Raw genomic sequence first — 17,239 nt, 5'->3', positions numbered from 1 at the left:
GCATGTACTCGCTCAGAGCGTAAATTTCACTTTCGCTTGGTGTAACCCGCGTACCTACGACGCGTACATTTAATAACGATATAATCAAATTCTATATATGTGTACGTGTGTATATGTTTGTGTGTGTATATGTCTCTTTTTTCTCTCTCTCTCTCTCTCCCTCTCTATGCACGATTTCTGAGAAAATTTAAGAGAAAATTGGTCAATACTTTCGTTGAATAAAAGCTAACTGTGAATGAACCCCCAAAAGGGGGATGATCAGACGCTTGAATAAAAATTGAAGAAACAAAAGAAATATAGAGAAAAATATGAAATGAATGGATGAGAATAAAAATAAAATAATCTTATAAATAAAAATTAAACGTAAATACTTGTTTTTGTTAGTTACTAAATATTGCGTTACCTTTTTTTGAGACCTTCTTATTTTTTTACGTATTTGAGTCTCACTTTTCTACGAACACGTTTCTCATTTTTATTCTAATACAACTTCCACCCCCCCCTCTCTGGAATCAACAGCATACACAGTTTTTTATTTTTCCTCAATGGTTCACCATCCATTTTATTAAACAAACCCACGTAACTTTGAGACTTTAGTAATCTAATGGGAATTAATATAATCCAACGTGGCTAGATCATCGAATATTTATTAAATTGATTAAAAAATAATAAAATAACAACAACAACAACACAACAAAGTATTTGTGATATAGATGAATCCTATGAAATGAATTAATTCCAAGAGTTGTTACGAGAAACTATATGGATGACTTTTTATCTTAAACCGTTGGTTTGTTGGAAAAAAAAAAGAAGAGAGATATTAAATGAATGATTACAAAACCTACTAGTTGAATAAGTAAAAAAAAAAAAAAAGAAAAAGGAAAAAGAAAAGAAAGAGGAAGTTAGAAAGAAATATGTGAGTATTCCGTTTAACTATTATTACTAACCAACCGATCGTGTCAGCTAGACTCAATACTATTTACACGTTCACCCGTTATTAAATTCTATTTTTGCTGCAGGCACAACGACGTGCTCTTTGTCGTACCAATATGGGAATCGATAGGATTCGATGTGCTTCAACGAGAAAACCGTTCTTCTTTTTCCGTCCAATGGTTAAGAACGAGTAGTATGAATGAGTGTGAACAAGACAAAGAGAAAGAACAAAAAGAAAGGTAAAGAAAATGGATGGTGTGAACAAAAGAAAGAAGATAAAAAAAAGGGGGGGGCGAGTGCTTAGGAATCTTCAGCAGACGTCACACATCGACGAACAACCCTCTTATATTCGAAAATCCAACTCTAATGCTGCCGACAAACAATGAAAAAGACAAAGATGGGGAATCCGATGGTCTCTCCTTCACTTGCAAAGATGCAATCCTTGCAGTTCTACATATTATATACGAATGCATATAACATGTTGAAAGAAATGAGCCCATAATCCAAGAATTACGTGGGCCTTTATGTTAATACCATGGATTATGTTGCTAGAAAATACATGTATTATAAGTACGTATCTTTTGATGTATAATATATACATATATATATATATATATATGTGTGTATGTATACTATATGTTTCACTGCAATGCAGCACCAATTCAAAGCACGGATTACGAACTACAACTTGTATCACATCGTTGCATCGTACATGGGATGATACGTCGTGCACGTATACTCAAACTACCAAAATCAGCCTGACATCGTTCATGGGATACGTGTGTGAACACGTATTTTATATATATATATATATGTTCATGTTTAACGAAACGACAAGAAATATTACGGCTCTTGATGAAAGAGCATACCCCGTAGGTTTTTCGGCTAAACAACAACTAGTACGAGATGTTTCTTTTGACTTTTCTTTTATTTTCTCATGTCCTAGCACAGATGTAAAATGCGCGAAAAAAACATGTACAAACATGTACGTATTCCTTTCTTCTTCTTCTTTTTTTTTCTTTTTTTTTTTTTTTTTGAAAGGAACGGGTTGCTTTTGATACTTGCAACGAACACGAATAAAAAGAAGGTTGCATAATAAATTTCAATGATTTTCGTTTTTTGTTCATCGTTGTTAGAAAAATTCTCATTCAGGTGAGCCAGCCACCCCCTTTCCCCTTTTGCGTGTGTTCTTTGAAACATTTTGTTTGGGAAAAAGATATTTATTGAAATAAAAATCAAAATTCACACTAGAATATTGTACTATAGACAATAGACACCGTCGAGGTACGATCGATCGAATAAGTATTGTAATTGAAACTGGATACGTTCCAAAGCAACAAGTTACCAATTGTTATACACGCTCGATTGAATTTCAACCTTGAATTGTTGCAAATGAAAAAATTAATTCTCCATCTCTCTTTATTTTATTCCTTTTTTATAATATATTACCAAAAAATAGATATATATATATATAAATTTTAAAAAATAAATAATTATTTATTGAAGTGAAAACTTCTTTAGAATCAGGGTGATTTGAAAATCGTAAAACGGAAAAACGTGAAACGGAAAAATGTGAAACCAATGAAACAAAAATAATTAATTAATTAATCAAATTCAATATATAATTTAATTCTATATATTAATAAATTAATTAATTAATTAATTAAATTCTATATATATATATAAAAATTCAGTGTCACAATATGTTTGTCCACTAATAATTCCGAAACTACACAACTTATCTTAATTTAAAGGTGCAATTAAAAAAAAAAAAAAGAAAAATTTGCACAAAACGAAATTGAAAAAGTCAAAGTTCCGATCAAAAAGATTCTCGTCGTATTTTCCGTGTTTCATCACATAGAACACTCGTTGAGCTGAATTTCAAGGCGGTAAATCTAACAAAGGGAAAGACATCGTCGTAGTCGAAGAAGAAGAAGATAGAAAGATATATATATATATATATATATAGAGAGAGAGAGAGAGAAAGGAAAATGGGGTGGAGGGAATCAATGAGGATGGCGTCGCTCTGGGGCGTCGACGCTGCTGGGCTATGCGTCGCGACGCCTTCAACGTTTGCCGACGCCAGTCGACTTCTCGCGAATTCTTCTAAAAAAGGATGCGATGATATTCCTTTTCGAAAGAGAAAGTAAACCTCCATCTAACCAACACCCTCCCCCCATCCCCAACCCCACCTCCACCACCACCTCCCACCAAGAACTTACATTTCTTTCTATTTCTTATATAATTCGTTCGTTCGTAAATCATGTGAAAAGTAACTAACAAATTCAAATATTTTATTAATAATTAAATAAAATTAATAATTTCATATATTTATAGTATTCAAACTAAAATGCATTTAATCGTATACCGGAAATGGTACACGTGACAGGAAACACGTATTAACACGTTCGTCGCCATGACACCGTATACCGGAGACGGGCATGCTTCTCCAGGGGAGCCTCGTCACCGTATACGGTGACGCTCTTCTTGTTAAAGTTATAGGTAATTTTCGTTGGAAAAACTTATCACATTTCCCAAAATAGAAAATGATAAATGATCTTTTAAGGATTAGAAAAGATCATCGATTTGCAAATTGCTTCATCAATTCAATGAAGGATGCATTATAATGCAAAAAGGATTTTTATCCTCTCTCTCTCTCTCTCTCTCTCTCTCTCTCTTTCTCTCTGTCTATCTTTTTCATTCTCTTTTTCTTCGAAGATCCTTTGTTCGAAAAAAGGAATCGAGTTTAGAAAGGAAAAATGATGTTACCAAAGTATCTATTCACTGTAATACAATAATAATCAATAAATATTCTCATGTGGTAAATGAAAGGAGTGAAATATATATTTGTTCTATCTTTTTTTTTTTTTTTTTTTACCTAATATTATTTCTTTCTTTTTTTTTTTTTTTTGCTTTCTACATATTTATCGAATACGAAATAAAATAGAAAAAAGAAAGAAAAGAGTAGAAGGAGTAGATGAACGAGAAAGAGAAGTACGAAGAAGAACGACTGCGATATCTGTATCTACCTCGTAGAGCTTCTACTTCGATAAAAACATGAAAACAAATCGAATAGAAAGGGAGAGAAAGAGAATGAGAGAGAGAGAGACAGAGAGAGAGAGAGAGAGAGGAAGAGAGAAAGAGAAAGAGGCAAACATAGAAAGAGTAAGTAAGTCGAGATTCACATTTTTCTTTCTTTTTATTTGCCGCTTTCTTTCCAACTTCCTTTTCAAATTGAAAAATCGCTTGTGGAGTCGTATATTTGAAAGGCTGCAAAAATTCTGATCGAAATGGCTTCACCCTTTCTACAATTTTCTTTTTTAACTTTGACAATTTTTAATAAAAATATCACGAAAACGTATTCGATGTAACAGATTTTTTTTTTTAAAATCCTTAACCAGTTGACTGTTGAATTTAATTTGAAAAGATCACCACAGGGTGTGGAATTATAAAACAAGCAACGACGTGTATACACGTCGAACGCATTTAATTGATTAACACTTATCCATACATTTATTCATCTTTTATTTCGATTACTATAAATACCATCTGCGTATATTTTACTTGATATCGTTTTCAAAAAAAAGAAAAAAGAAAAAGCAAAATTTGATTTATCATAAATCAAAATGAGAAAATCAAAATTGTTCTTTAGTTATGACTGAAATTTAAAATGTTGCTCTTTTAAAAGGACGTTAATAGTTTCTATTAGTTTGAAGACCAGTATTATAATATAAACAATTTCACGAGTTTCGTAATAACATTAATGCAACTGAAGTAAATGCAAAGATAAATGTAATTTTACATCTTGCATGCATCCCCCAATACTTGTTATTGCTTTACGTTAGATACGAACTTAACGTATTACCATACCTAACAAACCATAAACCCCTATATAACAATCGCCGCAGTATATAACTATTATAACTAATTATTAACTTTTATTAACTAATTATTATTAATAATTTTTATTTATAAATAAATATAAAAATAAAAGAAAAAAAGAAAAACAATAAGAAAATTGTTTTTTTAAAAAGCTTCAAACAACTTTTTCAATCTGTACCTAAAACATATGAGTTACAGAAAAAAAAAAAAAAAGAATAGAAAAAAATAATTTATACGATACAAGATAAAAATAAAATCTTATCAAAGTCCCCTCTACACTATTGTTTGTCACAGATAAATTTGCGATAGCGCCTAACTATGTATTATATAAAACGCCGTTATTTTTTGTTTCTGTTTCTTTTTTTTTTACTATTTTTCTATTTGTTCCCCCTTAATGAATTTTATCGAGTAACGAGTAATAGAAGAGTTCGACGTTTCACGACAAACTCGTCTATATTCTCTTCTTCTTCGTCGAGAAGGACGAATAGCTCATCTAATCTGCATTCGCATTGGTTCTCGTATGTAAATTGTACGCATGCAAATGACAGACTTGATAGGTTATAGACGCGGATGCTATGATACAGAAGTATATAGAACGTTGTCTATATACCTGTGGATGATAGCTAAATCCGATTTACACTCTGGATCTTTTACCTCTCTCTCTCTCTCTCTCTATTTTTTTCTTTTTCTCTATTTCTCCCTTTTTTTTTTGTTCCTTTTCTTTCTCCACTATCTTTATACTTCTTTTCTATACCTTATCTCTTTTCTCGTAGCTTACGGATCGATCATATCGCTTAAATATAGGTAGTACCCGAGATTCGTTAAATCCAAAGATAAGAACGAAAGAAGAAATGAAATTAAAAAAAAAAAAACAACAACGAATTTCCTTTTACAACTAGTAAAACTATTGGATTGTTCGGAAAGTGATTTCATGTGTTTTTTTTTTTTGTGTGTGAAAATGAAAACAATTTTTGCTTTCAGATTAAACCCTAGGCCCTTCAAGTTGACTTAAATAATTGAATTTGATTAATTTAAACCTCTAACTGAGATTTTACGTTCGGGTAAGTTGCTGATTTGCATCAACTAATGCGAAATATTGTGTCGGGGGAAAAATAGAAATTACTTTTCGAACAATCTAACATTTTGCAATCGAACAAACGTACGAACGAACAACAACAAAAATGAAAAGAAAAAGAAAGAAAAATAACAAGAAATGGAACTTAAGACAAATCATCAATCAAAGGGGGCAAAAAAAAAGAAGGGGTGAGGGGTTCGTTTTGTTAGACGTTCTCGACGTTCCCATTGGATTACGTATTTGATTATTTTTCCTCGAGATCTTCCCCCAAATTTGTTTACGTATACTGAAAGCTGACTATTCTTCGAGCTCAACGTAGAGAGAGAGAGAGAGAGAAAAGAAATCACAGAGAGAAGAAAAATATAGAAGAAATTTCTTTCAACGTGTCTTTAGGATCGTATATATAAATGTACTTTGAACGAATGAAAAAGAAAAAGAAAAAGAAAAAAAAAGGGTATCGTAGGAAATGCAAAAAGGACTGTTTATTATTGCTACTAAATCATTTTGAAAGGACCCTCGACAATCACGGATAGAAAGGAAAGTCTCTGGATGACCCAAATAATTGAGTGCTCCTGTAACCTCGATTCGCTCGATGAACTATGGAAATAGGACAATAAGAATTCCGTCAATGAAGAGGAGAAAAAAGGAAGAGGAGGAGGAGGATCTCGACGATGAAGAAACAAGCTGAAAAAAAAAAACAACAAGAACTCGTCTGGTAAATACTTCAAAATAAAAAAATAAACGTTCAAAGAAAAGATCTTTAACCTTAAACCGGTAATATTTGATCATTTTTTTTTTTTTTATTGATCTTTAACGTGAATAATCTACGAAAACTTATGGCAAATAATTTGTCTATCGATGACTTGATTGATTGATCATAAATCCAACGATTCAAACTTTTTTGCTTACGTTTTATGCAACGAGAATTGGTTTGAAAAGTTTTCAACCTGTTTTCTTGTTTTGTTTTTTTTTTTTGTAGAAGTTCCAAACTTTTCATTTCACCCTCGTACCCTCGGATATGAGAAAGAAAAAAAAAAAACAATTATTATTACTTGCGATAACTTTGATTCGTAAAATTCGACAAGATTCAAAATTTCACCAGAATATTTTCTATCTAAATACTAATTTATATGCGAGTTATATAAATTTCAAAAAAAAAAAAAAATGAAAAATCGAATAACGAGATCAATCATCAGAAACATCAAAGAAGAAAAGGAAAGGATCATAAGGTATAGGAAACGTCTGAGAAGAATTTTGCGAGTAATTTTAGCCAAGTAGGTGGTGTTGAGCAAAAGTTCAGAGTAAATGTGTCAGAACTGATCATCATCATCATCATCATCATCGTCATCATCATCATACGTAATACGATACACACGTAAATATCATATCACGCGATATTGAAGTTTTATGTAGAAATCAGAAATATCGACACCACCTGTCATTCGTTTTCTCTCTGATAGTTCAACTTTCGCTCTATTTATCTTTTTTTTTTTTTTTTTTTTTAACTCTATTTTCTCACACTATGCAATAATAATACACGAGATAAATTCGATCGATTAAAATGGAAAATAAAAGGGACAAAAAAAAGTCACTGAAACTATACGAGAATTGCAATGGCACTTTTGTATGTATGCATGTAAATATAGACACCAACAACATGATATCCTACATATGGTACTTGATTTATCGATTGATCATTAAAACATTTGCACGTATTTCACTACGTCGTTAACAAGTTTCTTAATAGGTAAACCGCGCAAATTCATCTACAAATCTCGTAGAACATTTTTATGTTTATTCTTTCAAATGCATTCACAATAGTAAAATAATAATAATTAATAACGGCGAAAATGAATGAAACACATTTTGGTCACTTTATGGTTTAATATACAAACGGAACAGTTAATTTGTCACCACCAACCCTCCCCCACCCCCACCCCGTTCGTAATAGCACGAACCAACGGGATGGGACTGAAATTAGCCTGAGGATACATTATCATGTGCAATCTATGAACGCCTGCAAGCTACTACGATATCTACTACGCTTATATCATCGTGTTAATATTATTAGAAAATTGGTCCCGAGTTTCTTTTGTTAATGTGTTATCATTCTGACATCACTTTTCTAATGACTTAACAAAACGAATAAATAATACAAATAAAACAAAATTATTCTAATAAATATAGTCCAATTATTATTATTTCTCGTTTATCCTATAATCACTTGAATAAATAAATCAATCTTCGAATGACGATTATTAAATCATTATTGATCAAAAAGAAAACAGAATGTTGATCATTCACAAAAATTCAACTTCCTTTTTCTATTTGTCATAATTCTCATGGGTGTTAAGAAATAATCCTTCGATGATCGTCATGTCCGCACGAATCCTCTAATGCACGCTCGCCGTGCAATTAGCGTAATGTTAGATAATAATGAAAGAGAATATGTGTCCTATTATTAGGCTGAAGGACATGTAATTACATCAAGAAGCATAGGCATTCGTGTAAGCGTGAAACACAAATGTAATTACCGTATCATCGACAAAGATGAATGGAGGGTGGCACGATCTGTAACACTTTCTATAATATAATACCAAACCAATCTTATCATTGTGTTACGTATTTGTTAGAAAATATTTTCCAATTATATTACATTACATTATACACCGATTACGACCAAAACAAGAGATTTACGTAATAAACCAACAAACATTCTTACACGATTACTACGATTTAACGTAAGTAAAAACATGTAAATTCGAAACATACATTTGTAAACTGGATTATAAAAAGTCACTTTCTCTCAAAATCAACGTAAGTGATATCCATTGGTAGATTCAAATAAAAACAAAAGTAAAAAATACAAATGAAAGTATAATTGTGTCAAATAAATCATTTTCTCGAATGATTTCTAACGCGTTTATAAGACAAATATATATATACATCGGAACAAAAAATATATCATTTTTCTAGAAAACATTTTCATTGACAATTTTAATGTGTTTACTTGAGAGGGGAATAATTAAAGGGTGCTTAAATATTCACGAATGTTGAAAAGGATTTCGATCGGTGGATAGAGATGGATGATGGGTGATATAAACAAAAGAAGATCAGAGGGGTCGTAGAACTTTTTAATGGTTCTCGAATAACAAGCATCAGCTGTCCTTTGTAATATCTATCACTACGTCTCTACGACAAGATAGATGTACCACCTTGTGAATATGTGTATGGTGCGTATGTACGTATATATATATATATATATATATATGGCGTATATGTATGTATGCGTAAGTGTATGTGCGTGTGTATGTACCTATCTATATGCAGAGTTCGTTTGTAAAGTACAAAACACTTTCATGCTATCTTTTCATTCTTGCTTTTGAAATATGACGTTATACTACGATTCTCTTCGTTCTTGCTTTTCTACCACTATCTCTGTCTCGTTTCAACCGACACTAATAGACACGCGGTAAGAGATTGATACTACAGTGGAATCCACGTAATCACGCTTTTAGAGTGAAATGCTTACGATCCTAGCTTTACAAAGTGAAACACAGGAAGACAGATAGATAGAAAGAGAGAGAGAGAGAGAGAGAAAAGGGGGGGGAAAAGAGCTTTTGCTAATTGAAGCTTTGATCGTACGTAATTACAATAATCGTGGTTTTACTTTATAAAATCAATTGAAATAACAAGCGCATAAAAGTGGAGAATTCTATTGAAAATATTCCAAAATGTTATACGAATTTAATTATTATTATTATTTATTTCTCTTTTATATGAATGAAATAATATGAAATAAATGTAAACGTAAAAATATGAAAATAATATAAATATATATATATATATATATATATATATATGAATTGTAATAATTGTTATAATAGAAATTTTCGTGACTTTTTATAATGATCATAATTATTTTGGAAGTTCACGTAAGGTATGACGAGAGGATACTAAAAGGTGTGGTAATTAAGTGAAAGAGGTCTTAAATTTACGATGAAGTTTCTCCATTCGTGTCCTATGTTCATGATAAGAGTTGTACTGTTTGTTGTCATGCTGCAAGTACTCGTGAGACTAGAAATTATATTACGACGATTTATTTAGGAAAAAAGAAATAAATAAAAAAGAGGAGATGATGATAATGATGATGATGATGATGATGATACTTTAGTCCCAAAAAAAAAATGTAATAAAAAGGAATATATTATATTATAAATAATCTGTGATATATAATGTAATATTATAAATCAATATTTTCGAATAAATATCATTGAAATGAATGTACGTGTCGTCGTGTCAACGTTACGACGCGATCAATTAAACGCTTGCCACGTAATTACGATACACATTGATACTATGTGTGTGTGTGTGTGTGTGTTGTGTGTGTGTTTCACTTCTATCGTTGATGCTTAAAAATCGTTTAAACGATTAAACGTGAGACGAGACGAGACGAGATCAGACGAGAGAGAGAGAGAGAGAGAGAGAGAGAGTACAATAAGCAGAAAAAGTGGGAGTGGTTTGTGGATTATAAACGAGCGCAAAATTTACGGTAGACGCGCCAAGAATAATAATTAGATTTTCTTGATCGTTTTGTTCGACGACAGTAAGGACAACACGAAATGTATATTTCGAATCTCTACTAAATGAAAAAGAAAAGACAACACTGAAAACATTTAATTATAGTATATTCAAAAGACAAATTATTATACTAATTAAAATAACATTTGAAAAAATAAATATTATATATAGTTTTAATCATAATAATTTAAAATATCTATGATAGACGAAAAGGAGATAAAATATATTATAATATTATATATATATAATCATTTAAATTGTTTATAGAATAAACAATATATATATATATAGTGTGAGAATTTTGTTAAGGTATCTAGCAATCCATTTTTCCGTGTCACTTGTAAAAAAAACAATAATTGATTTTTTTAACCCACCCTTATACATATATATATATTAATAATAAAAATAATACTTTCCTAATCACAATTTATAGAAACAAAAATATAAATCCTTAAATTGTAATATAAAAAAAAAAAAAAAATACAAATCAAACAATAAACAATTCCAATCACAATTATAATATTAATTAGAGAAAATACATATATATTACATATGTATTGATCGATGATTATCGTTGATCGCATTTTCAATTTTCTCCCTATTTTAATAAATGAATGGAAAAAAAAAAGTATAGTTTTATACACACACACACAAAAAACAATAAGAAGAAGAAGAAGACAAAAAAAAAAAAAACATAGAAAAAAGTTACGTTTGAAACGAAGTGTATTTTTCAAACTTTTACACGAAACGACCCTCTCTCTCCTCTCTCTATTCGACCTCTCTTACTCTACTCCACCTTTTTCTCCTTATTCGTTTTCTAGTAGTTCTGCGCGAAAGAAAACCGGTGGAGGTTCTATTACATGTATTTCATGTCCGTAACAAGCAAGTGCCAACCATTTCCGTCCCCTTTCAATACTACCCTCTATCTCCTTCCTCCTTCCTCCTCCCCCTGTGCCCTCCCCCCCACTCTCTTCTTTACCTTTATTTCTCTTCTTCTTCTTCTTCTTCTTCACGTATACGTACCGCGGAACTTACTATCTGATATTCTTATCTAACCGAGCAAAAAGAAATTCTTTTAAGCGAACGGTTTACTTGCAACGTCACGAACTTAACTAGCATAACATAATGCACGTTCAAAATTCGATCAATTTATTCTGTTCCTCCTCCCCCCCTACCCCTCCCTTTTTACTTCCCTTTTCTATCATAAGTAACAACTTGAACTCTTTTCGTTTTAATTATCATTTGTTTGTTTTTTTTTTTTTTTTTAATGCAACGAGATAACATTATTCGCGTTTCTTTTAGATTAGATTTAGATTATTGTTAATTGTATCGCACATGATTGCATGGGCAATGAATGGGAAAAAAAAATATATATGTCGTAGATGTTACGTTGTTACGCGTAAAAAAAAAAATGTATGAGAGAAAATTTACGAGTAATTTGCTGCCAACCAACAAACGATGGTCGTGTATATATGTATCACGAGATTCCGTGATATTAAAAATTTGTAACCCATTAGAATATTATCTCGTTTATATCTCTTCTCTCGTTCTCTCTTTTGTAAACTATATATTATCATCTATGGGGGATGTGTTACAATAATCAGAATTAGAAAAAAATGATAATAATAATAATAATTTGTAAAATAATTTCTATTGAGTTAAATTTATATAATCGATCGATATTTCCAATTTTGATTTGTTCTAATATAATTATGAAATATTATAGTTTTTAATAATTTATTTATACCTATTATTAAATAAATTAATTAATATTAATATTTAAATATATTTATTAATATATATATATATATTTGAAACATTAATTTTTCAATGTTTTTTTTGTTCATAAACAAAATTAAGAGTTTCTGTAAATTGTATTGTAATTATTGGATCATCCTGTAGATTTATTATCCAACTATTATAGAATTCTTCTCACACAGCACGTTCTTACATTGACACATATCGATGATATACCAGCAGAGTTTATTTCAATCATATTGACCTTCATTCTTAATTACAACACACCTATTTCTTCATTTTCTAACTTCTTCTTCTTCTTCTTCTTCTTTATTACGAACATTCAATTAATCTCGATCACCGAAAAGAACTTCTTCTCACTGGTAACAGTAAACGTACGTTATAATACTAAAACTCTTGTTCTATTTCTTTTGAACTTATTTTAACATTAAAACTTACCACTCCATCTTTGAAATTCTCGTTAAAAAAAAAACGTCGAAACAATTCAATCCCTAATTATCAACTAACATTCTTTAAACTTATATTATTTCTTGACTTTTTTTCATCGCAAAATAAACTTGTGTAAATATATAAACACTTAAAATAAGATTAACACTTATGCAACTTGATTACAATTATTTTGACGTATGTCACGTGAAAAACAAAATTACTCTCTGCAGTTAACCCTTTCCTTCTTTCATCCAACGAACAATTTTTCTTTTTCTACTTTTACTTCTACTTCTACTTCTTTTTCTTTTTATTTTTCTTTTTCTTACAAATTTGAACCAACGACTATAGGAAAACTCTTCGCGTAACAAGATCCGACTTTCGATCTTACGAAGAAAAATAGAAAATAACGTGTGTAGCTAAAGGGAGAAAAATTGGTTCGCATTTTCGGAAGTGAAACTGTGTGCACGACCAATCTCGAATCTTCTTCGAAAAAACATACAGATTACTATGATGGTTGGCTTATATTCTCTCTCACGAAAAAGGGAGATATTATTTTCGAAATAACGCATCCATCTTCATAAATCCTTCTAATACATTTGTAAACAATGAAAGATTTCTGAGTAATATTAAACGTATTTTTCAAAATAATTTCGCGTAAAAATGTATATTACAAGAATAGATTGATTTGTTATATATATTATTATTATTATAATATTATAATTAAACATGATAATAACGTATTAACGCAACCGTAGAAAAATTCCGCTATAATGCGCCAATCTACACCTTAAATTCTTACAACCTTAAATTAAACAAAAATATAATGCGATGAATTGATTAAAATAATATATTGCATTAATATATAATATTAATCTGATAGTTAAATAATAAAATACATTTGTTTTATGTATAAGACTATTGAATAAGCTTTGCATTACATGCAAATATCCATTATTTCAAATTGACAGTAAAAGTGAATACGGAATACTTCTGTGACTCATATAATACATGTAAATATACTTACACACACTTAGAGAAACACTAGAATTTAATAAAATAACTTCTATATGTGTTCTCTCTCGGGAAGTATAACCGTAAATGTATTCATTTTAATATACGTAGATTTATACACATATACATGAAAAAAAAAACATAAATATTTTACATAAATATTTCTCATATTCGTGACACCGTAATAAACGAAGATTGTGATAAGCGATGTTACAAAAAAAAAAAATACTAATAAAGAGAAGAAAGTCAAAAGCTTTGTCGTTGGACAAAGTTGTTACCTTGATACATGGAAATTGAATTTTCAAAAAACAAAAAACAAAAATAAAACCCCCACTATCCGTCACTCGTCATTCTCGTACAAATTGCCACTGGGTAGATGTATAATTCGTCGTGTATATCTCAACGTGTAAACCAGGGAATACTATGAAACGTACGTATAAAATAAAAACAAAATCATAAATAAAGAAAGAAAGAGAGAGAGAGAGAAAGAGAGAGGGAGAGGAAATAGAAGAATCCAAAAAGAAAATAAGAAACAAATAATTTGAAAATAATATTATTAGGGAATTCGATGAATTAGTCTCCCGCGAAAATCTTATACCACACAACTGCTAACACCATCAATGCTAGCAAAACAACACAACCCCACTACTACCTCCATCATCACCACCACCACCACCACCACCACCACCACTACCACCACCCGTTTACCCTCGTCACGTGGAAAAGAATATGATCCGCCCCCGACATTACTTTCCACTACGCAGAGTTTCCTCGTAATTTTTAACTTTGTTTTTAAGAAGTTAAACTTCTTTCACCGCACTTCTCTCACTCTCTCTCTCTCTCTCTCTCTCTCTCCTATTTCTTCAACTTCTCCATTCGAATAAATTCTAAAGTTTTCCTTTTTCTGACTTATCAATAAAGGAGCTCAAATAAAAGTTAAAAAACAAAAATGAAAAAGAAAAAACAAAGTAGATATCTTTAAAATAAGTTTTTACGGCAATATTACTCACGAAGTTTAGCTGCTTCATGCAACATTACAGTTATTATTATTATTATTATTATTACTGTCGTTTTATAAATTTATTAACAATAACAACAAAAATAAAAACATAAAAAGAGAAAGTAAAGAGAAATGAAAAAAAAAACAAAACAAAAATAAGAATCACGTGTTAAGATTAGAATTATGATCGAACCTCGATCAGATTTATGATCGATGTTAGAGATCGTTGACTGACCTTGACTCTCCGACATCTCCGAGCGGCAATGGATCTTGACTGTTTTCTGAGCGCCTCCAGAGGAAACCGCTGGCCACTGCTTTCGTTCGAGGAATCTCCACCTCGGTGCCACTTCGTAAACTACCCTTTCGCACACCCCCGTCCTATACTTTGCTCGATAAAAAAGATCACTTCGTGCACCGATTGTTTTAATATCTTATTAACAAACACGCCAAACAGCAACAGCAGCAGCAGCAATAATAAAATTAACAACACGACAATGTCGATGTACGTCAACTATCACGATTTAATTATTAATGAAAAATCATTCGAATCCAAGTCGAATAAAACTAACTTTTGCAAGTTCACCGACGAATAATACGTAGAACAAGAGGTGGAAGAAGAAGAAGAAGAAGAAGAAGAAGAAGAAGAAGAAGAAGTGAAATTATGTGAGTGCATTCGCAAAAACTTTTCAAGTTCCGCTTATTTTCTTCTTGATCTTGTTCGTTTTCTTTCTCTCTCTCCCTCTCTCTCTCTCTCTCAATCTCTTTTCTCTTTTTGTCGAAGACTAATACGAATTTTTTGTTTACAACAATTCACAATAAACTTTATATAGATATATTTATGGATATGTACATAATATGTGTAATACACGTATATATATATATATATATGTGTATGTATATAGGAAAAAGGGTGAACGTGAAAACGAGAGAAAGGAGGAGCAAACGAAAGGACGCGAATCGCTTGCGGCACAGTCTGGGCGGTAACTGAGGCGAATGTAGGCGTCTCGACGCTCAGCATCGCTACTACCCCCTTCCCCTCTGCTCTCCAACGCTTATCTCCTACCACCTTCCAGAATCATACTGGCCCTCTCTACGCCTTTTATCGTTTCTATATTTACTCTTTTTTTTTTTTTTGTTCTATCTATCTATCCACCTATCTATCCTATCTATCTCATTCTTCCTATTTGTTTTCTTTTTTTTTTTTTTATCTATCTATCTACCTATCTTTTTATTTTTATGTTTTCTTCTTTCTCTCTTTCTCTTTCTCTTTCTCTCTCTATATACATATTTGAAACAATTGTAATCCCGAATCTAACTTGGATACGTTCGTTTTAATTGCAAAGATTTTAGCCGATGATATCGAGGAACAAATATAAATTACACATACAAGTTAATATTTCGACAAGTTTCGAATCTAGCGTAAAAAATAACATGTAATTATTATTTTTCGATCTCATATTCACTTTGATTTATTCATTTATTTTTATTCTATACGATAAAATGTATTATGTTTTATATTGTATCGATAATAATAAAAGTTTCGCTATTGTTTTTTGTTGAGAGTCCAAACTTTTCAATCCACTTTTATAAACTTGGCCAATAAGTTATCTATTTATATTTTTTCAACAAAAATCACATGTGAACTTATTCGATAGACTAACATATTTAAAATTTTGTATGAAGTAACGTAATCGTTGTTAATTCAGTTAGAATTTTTGTTTTGTTTTGAAAACAATTACTTATGATATATATATATATATATATGATATGAAATACGTGGGTAAAATGCAAAAATTTGGAGCCTAATGTAAGAATAAAAAAATTTTAGACAAAATAATAGACTCGAAGTTTTCCAATTGATCTTCGTAGATCGTCTTTTTTTTTTGTAAATCATACGAATAAACGTAAAAAAACAATTAAATATATATTAATCGTATATAATTATATATAATACATGTTCTTTTATAAAATAAAAATTTCGTTATTATTTGAAGGAAATGAAATTTGTAAAAAAAAGTATTGGAAACAAAATTACTTTTCTTTTTTTTTTTGTTTTTTTGTTTAATTATTTGTCAATGCTTGAACTTTCGCAGAACGAAATACGTTTTTTAACTTTGTTAAAAAAAAAAAAGGGACAATAATAATTCTTCCACGATGCATCACGAAAAGCACATTTATAAAATGAAAATAAGAAATAATCTCATTAAAATTCTAATTAGATTACTTTTGAATAAAAATCGTCTTCATACTTTTGTTTAGTGGTTCATCCGTGTCATTTAATTTCAATCGGTTCTTCCTTTTCTTTCTTCACACAAGCGATTTAATCGAAACGTTTAACTGTTTTTCTTGTTCTCATTTTTCTTCTTTTAATTAATCCTAGACGGAAATGAATAGAAATAAATAAAAGATTATAAATACGAGAATTGAGTTGAAAAGTTTTGAACCTTAATAAAAAGAGTTTTTCTTTCTTCTTTTTTCAATAAAAAAGAAAAAGTTTAATCTAGAAAAAATTGTTTCTACGTTAGGTTCCAAACTTTTCATCAGTACCCATGTATATATACGTATATCAATTA

Source organism: Polistes dominula, unplaced genomic scaffold, assembly GCF_049000335.1.
Source record: "Polistes dominula isolate Pdom_NZ unplaced genomic scaffold, Pdom_raw_medaka contig_373, whole genome shotgun sequence".
Lineage (NCBI taxonomy): Eukaryota > Metazoa > Arthropoda > Insecta > Hymenoptera > Vespidae > Polistes > Polistes dominula.
The sequence above is the reverse complement of the archived record's forward strand: the minus strand, read 5'-3'. Positions refer to the sequence as shown.